Genomic DNA, 6,412 nt, shown 5'->3' with positions numbered 1-6,412 from the left:
GAACTCAAATTAATTCTAATTTTGAGGTCTCGAAATCGAATTCTTTGAAAATTACTTCTCCCTCGAAAGCTACTTCACTTCAGAGGGAGCCATTGCTCACAATGTTTTATATCAACCTCTCCCCATTCGTGTTATACCATGTAAGGTTTTATGCAAATAAATATATTTTGAGTAATTAACAATAGTGTCCACTGCCTTTAAAGGGCACATGATCGATAGCCTTTGAATCGGTAATGGTTGGAAAAATATTTTAGCAGTGGGGTATAAAAATTTACATCAATATATCCCCTGAAATTATGTGGTTCGTGACATTTGAAACCCTGGCTGTGTGTGTTGTAATGCACTTTTTTTCATAACTTGTAGAGTTGTTATTTGTAATTCCAAATAGCAAACAAAATTTGGGAGAAATAAAAGGGTATACTTTGATATAATATTATTGTCAAAGACCAATCCTCATCAACGTGTCGCAACATTAATGCATAAAATAACAACGGCAAAAGTTTGGCTCAAGTTTGAATGTCATGAAAGTAGCAAGACTAATCTTAAACAATGAAAAGCAAAAACACCCTTGTTGCTCAAAATTGTGTGCATTCATGTCCAGTTGAATTTTTGTTGGTGAAAATTGACCTCTTTCTCTGAAACTACTTGACTTCACAGTGTGGGATCAACACTAACAATAGTTTATAATCATCAACAACTCTCAAGTGCTCTTGACCTTATACAAATAATATGGTGAACAATGTTTGGAGAGTTATCCAACCATCAAAAGCTTATTTTACTCCCGTATAAAGTTAACTAATTTTAACGTTTAAAATAACAGAAAAACTTTCGTATCATGCCATAATATCACTAATTTTTACAAAAGGAATACCTCATTTTTGAAATGAGATACCATTTCATAACGAATTGAAAAGTGATGGTAGGATGCAGAAATGTTTCCAAAATATTTTATACCTACAAAATAATTCAAATTATGGACTGACCTTTCTGCAAGAACACCAATAACACAATAGTGCTGGCCAAAAACATCGTTGAGTCCACGAAACCCATAACCGCATAAAGAAGTTATGATTTCAGTCGAATAGATAATAGACCAAAGGTCAGTGGATGAGAACTTTCCACACTTTTGAAGAACACCACGGGGTCTGACGACGCGATTCACCGCTGAAGTTCTGCCCAATTCACCAGTAGTAAAGTATAAAGCACGAAGAAGGGTGTGCTCAGTTGATCTATGGTATCAATCAGCATCCAAGTTCACGGTGTCACAGCACACAGGGGTCACTTTGCACTCAACACAAATACCAGCATTAATAGTAGTCAGTTCGAATTTTAGTGTAGGACTAAAAAGGGAATATAACGTAGGGTAAATAGACACGTACACAACAATTCTTTATAGCTTTGTTAACAATAGTAAAGCTGAGGGACCTATCACTTTCTAGTCAACAAAACCAGCTGTATTTCCGAACCTGTCAACCGGAACAAACTCCCGAAGGCCATCCGACAGTAAAACCGAGTGTGAAGAGGTGTTCACCTCAGGTCAATGAATAATTCATTAGGTGACGTCATTATACTTTTCAGAAAGTGAGAGAGAGAAAGAGCGGGGAAATGATGACGCACTTCCGGCCACAAAATACGTGTAGGTCACAATGGATTTAACAATCGCATTGCACCATTTACGGTACGACTTTAAATTATTTGACTATGACAATTTCATTCTAGCCCCAATATTCCAGTTATTTTTTTATTTATTATAATGTAGTTATTGTTATAAGTTTTATTGTCACGTCTTCGGAATTTGCGTTGGCGCTGCAAGCTCAGTTAATTGTCTGACGTTTCGACCCCAAGCAGTGTATTTTTAAAAGTATTAAAAGAATTATACAGGAGTAGTAAGAATTCACTGAAAGCTCATCAAATAAAATATCAGAGCTTTTTTCTGTGAAATATCTCCCTCTGAAATGACGTAGTGTTTTAAAAACTGTGCATGTTTCTTTTTTCTTTTTCTTAACAGATCAAGCCTAAAATTTTCATAAAGGTATGCTATTTCATGTAGGCGGTCACGAAATTTCTTTTACCAGAGCTTTATCAATCCTGATAGTAGCATTGAAATAAACTTTCAAACTTTTACGGTTGTGTAGGCACCTACGCAAAAGTTATTGGCACTATTTCACGGTGATGGCACGGTTACTCCTTATACTGCTGTATACACGACATTATCGTAATATTATGTTAAATGCACTGGAAACTACTCGTAATTACTCCAAATTATTATAGCACTAAAGGCCCGGTCCCACTGCAGCGATAACAAGAACGATAGCGCAAAGAGAACGCATTCTATTGGTTGAACTGCTCCACGCAGAACTTACGCAGAATATAAACGTCCACGCTTATTCAACCTATCAACGGCGTCTATTGATAACGTTTTCGTTCTCGTTATTATTATTATCGGGGCCTGTGTGACCGGGTCTTAAAACGTGTCCCTGCACTTTACATATTATTCCCATATACTTAGTACACTAAATTCCCTGTGGGGCACAGCTGTCTTTAGAACAAAGACCTTTTGTTTTGTCCTTATTCTCCATAGGGTACCGAAAATGAGCAAAATAGAATGATTGCAAAATAATGACGTCTTCGGCCGCTATATTTGAGGATAAACAATGGAGAAGTGCACCCTTGTACGCACTGCGCACAACCCTTAACCAATGATAGCCTAATTTCTTGCTTGCACGTTTCATCAAAATGGTGGTCAATGACGTCATGTGCTGACCATCTATAACTTTATCGTATTTGTGTTCATTGTAACATTGCGTCACACTCAGAGCTCACTGCATTTTTGTTCTCTTATAATTATATTTTATCAAGCTTAAATTTCCCTGGCATATCGTCTAGTGTGTATCCAATCGTTTTCTGCAATGTGCTTTTCCAAAACATGCAACTAACTTTACATTACCAATTCTGATATTTATTATGAAATCGATCTCTAACCCTTTTCCGTATATACCGTCGTTTATAATTTCAACTTTTTGAATATGCTAGTTCAAGACACTGAACACTATTGGTACTGTTAAACTAAAAATACTTGCTAGCATAAACACTTACTTGGTAACGAGCAATGGAGAGCTGTTGATGGTATAAAACATTAAATAAATGGCTCCCTCTGAAGTAACGGCTCCCTCTGAAGTAACGTATGATTTTTAGAAAGGGATTATATTTCTCACTCAAAATATTACAAATATTGAGGCCTTTTTATTGAACATCTAAAAGCCCACAAATTCGTACAAGTAATTTATTATTTGTCAATATTCACTTGCAACTTAGATGACAAATTGATTTCAATGTTCGTAGAGTGGTATGTTATGCATGTGTTGGGATACACCAAGTGAGAATATTGGTCTTTGGAAATATTACCCAAAGTGTCCAGGGGTGGATTTCACAAAGAGTTATGACTGGTCTTAACTCGAGTTAGGACCAATTACTCGTCCTAATTTAGGACTATCCATGCAATTTGTATATCTTTTGGGACTAGTCCTAACTCTTTGTGAAATCGACCCCTGGGGTGGATTTCACAAAGAGTTAGGACTAGTCTTATCTCGAGTTAGGACCAATTACTCGTATCTTTTGGGACTAGTCCCAACTCTTTGTGAAATCGACCCCTGTACTAGTAATGGACGACGTCATTTTGACAGCAGTCAAAGCGTTTGAAGACGGAGGAAAACATTGTTACTAATTATTGTTTTAACCAAGATGGACACATTAATATAAAAGTTCATTAATTTATATGGAAGTAAAAAATGTACACAGTATTCGTTGCTTTAGCCAAGTTGCAATATTGGAATATCTTTAATTACCACCACCTCCTCTTCCCGATTTATAGGGCACATTTTCTTAAAATAAAATGTAGTTCACATGTCGACTTGTTAATTATTTGGTAAATGTTGAATTTAGGGCAACCCTCAAGGAGTAGTATGACAATTCTGTGGACATTGAAAACGAGTTATACTATTATGTTAATAAGTGCAGACGGTTTAATTGAACTTAACAAAGTGATGTTTCGTCTTTGGAAACAAGTGCTGCCAGTTTTTACTAAATGGTGTTATTTTCTTTCGTTTCTCATATGACGTCATATGCATAAGGTATATTGACAACAGAAATCTCACTTGGCGAAGCATTAAATAAAGGGACTGTGTAATAATTAATTTGTTACCTATTGTGATTTTGTTGTTGTTTTGTTTGTTGTCAGCTTGATTTTGTTGTTATTTACTCAGCTATTGAGATGTATTTCTTTTCATAGAAGGTATAGACTGTTTTTTTAATGTAAAGTTCTCATCCATAAACTCCGGTAAGAAGTGGAGCAACGAATCATTCCAACTGCTTTATTCCACATATTGCATCTCTTTGGAAATACTTGCCTGGTGCATGTTTTCCTCTGTCCTACAAACTAGACTGTTTTAAAGTCAGTGGACACTATTGGTAATTGTCAAAGACTAGCCTTCACAGTTGGTGTATCTCAACATAAGCCTAAAATAACAAACCCGTGAAAACTTGACGTCAATCGGTCATCGAACTTGCGAGATAATAATGAAAGAAAAAAACACCCCTTGTCACACGAAGTTCTGTGCGTTTAGATGGTTGATTTCGTGAGGTCTCGAAATCAAAATCGTGGAAAAATACTTCTTTCTCGAAAACTATGGCACTTCAGAGGGAGCCGTTTCTCACAATGTTTTATACCATCAACCTCTCCCCATTACTTGTCACCAAGTAAGGTTTCATGCCAATAATTGTTTTGAGTAATTACCAATAGTGTCCACTGCCTTTAAGAGGAATATCAATTCCTACCTTCAGCTCTCATAAAAAGCTAGTTTCATCGTTAATATTATCCCTGGTGTACCAAGAGTAGCTTTAAGTCTTGTTTGGGGCCAGCTTGCACTACGCACAGACATTTCTGCTACCTGATCCCGCTCAAGACATTTGCTGAGCTGCTAAGAAGCTTCTTTTTTTTAATGGGTCCTTGATTTAAAAAACATCAGAGCTTAATATCAGTTATGGTTTTTAACCATAAACACCGATGTGTGCTAGCACTGTATACTGAGTACTTTCCCGAGTGCGCTCTGTGAACACAAAATCACAGGCTTATCTACTCGGGTGGGCTTCTAACCCACGACTTTTGCAACTATAGAACAGTGTCTTACCAAATATAGAGCATATCAAAATGAAAACAAAAGTCTTGGCCAAGTTCTTTTCAATGCATAATGGTGGCTTGGTTTTAACAGTGTCGGTCAACATGATAAAACTTGGTCTTGCATTAAATTAGCAGTAGGGTATAGGCATCTATACCAGCAACTATACGCTTTATAGCACCAGGTATGAACTATAATTAAATATTCAAACTTTAATCGCCTGATTCGGAGTTCATTATAGAAATAACTTAGTATACATAATTATAATACAGACGATGTGACCTGTGACATCACATTAACAAAGTAGCCACTAAGCCTAAACTTCCGGCAGGCATGATTTGAACATGCAGCTCAATTGAAGAAAACATAGAGATTGCATGCACTGTCCAATTCTTATCAACTTTTGATATGACGAAAGGGGGGGGGGGCACATCTCAAACTTGTCCAGCTTTTACTTGTTTAACTCTCGGATTTGTGTGATGCCACACAATATCAATTTCCCCATACGACCAGTGCAGTATCTTGCCTCCCAGAAATCGAAAGAATGTATCATTGTACATTAGGTCACACCTATTGAAAGTAAAGGTCACTTGGTCTATAAACGAGGGGATTGTTCTAATCGATTGCAACATTGTTAGTGTTTGAACTGGCGGGTTAAAGGCGCTTGACACGTTTGGTAATAGACCTTATCATGCTCCCTCCATCTTGGTTATGTTCCTCTTGTATCAAATAACAATAATGAATGCTCATAATCATTTTGCAAACAGGAACCAGACTATTATTTTCTTCCTGCCTCGATTTGGTTTACATTGATATCAATGGGGGAAAATCAAGATGGCGGCACCATGATAAAGGTATAATAAGACCAGACGTATTCTCACTTGGTTTATCCAAACATTATGCATAATTACAACAAATCTGTGAAAATGTTGACTCAATTGTAAACGAAGTTGTAAGAGAATAACGAAAGAAGAAAAATCATTGTTGCACATACTTTGTGTGGTTTTAGATGCAAAAGGCTTCGGCCCCAACAAATAGCGCCCTCTTTTGTTCAGTAATACGATTCGCCTGGTACAGTCACCTTTAATAGAGCTATAGAGTGTCCGTCAACCAGTGAAATAAAAGGTGACTGCACGCTCTATTCCGACATCCCTATGTTCCGAATCCCCTGGTATAATTATCCAAGGGTTCCGGGATTTGTATTTGGAGAAATGCACTATAGGTGTGTCGGAATATAG

Source organism: Asterias rubens, chromosome 17 (assembly GCF_902459465.1).
Source record: "Asterias rubens chromosome 17, eAstRub1.3, whole genome shotgun sequence".
NCBI classification, from domain to species: domain Eukaryota; kingdom Metazoa; phylum Echinodermata; class Asteroidea; order Forcipulatida; family Asteriidae; genus Asterias; species Asterias rubens.
Note: the sequence above shows the minus strand (reverse complement) of the source record.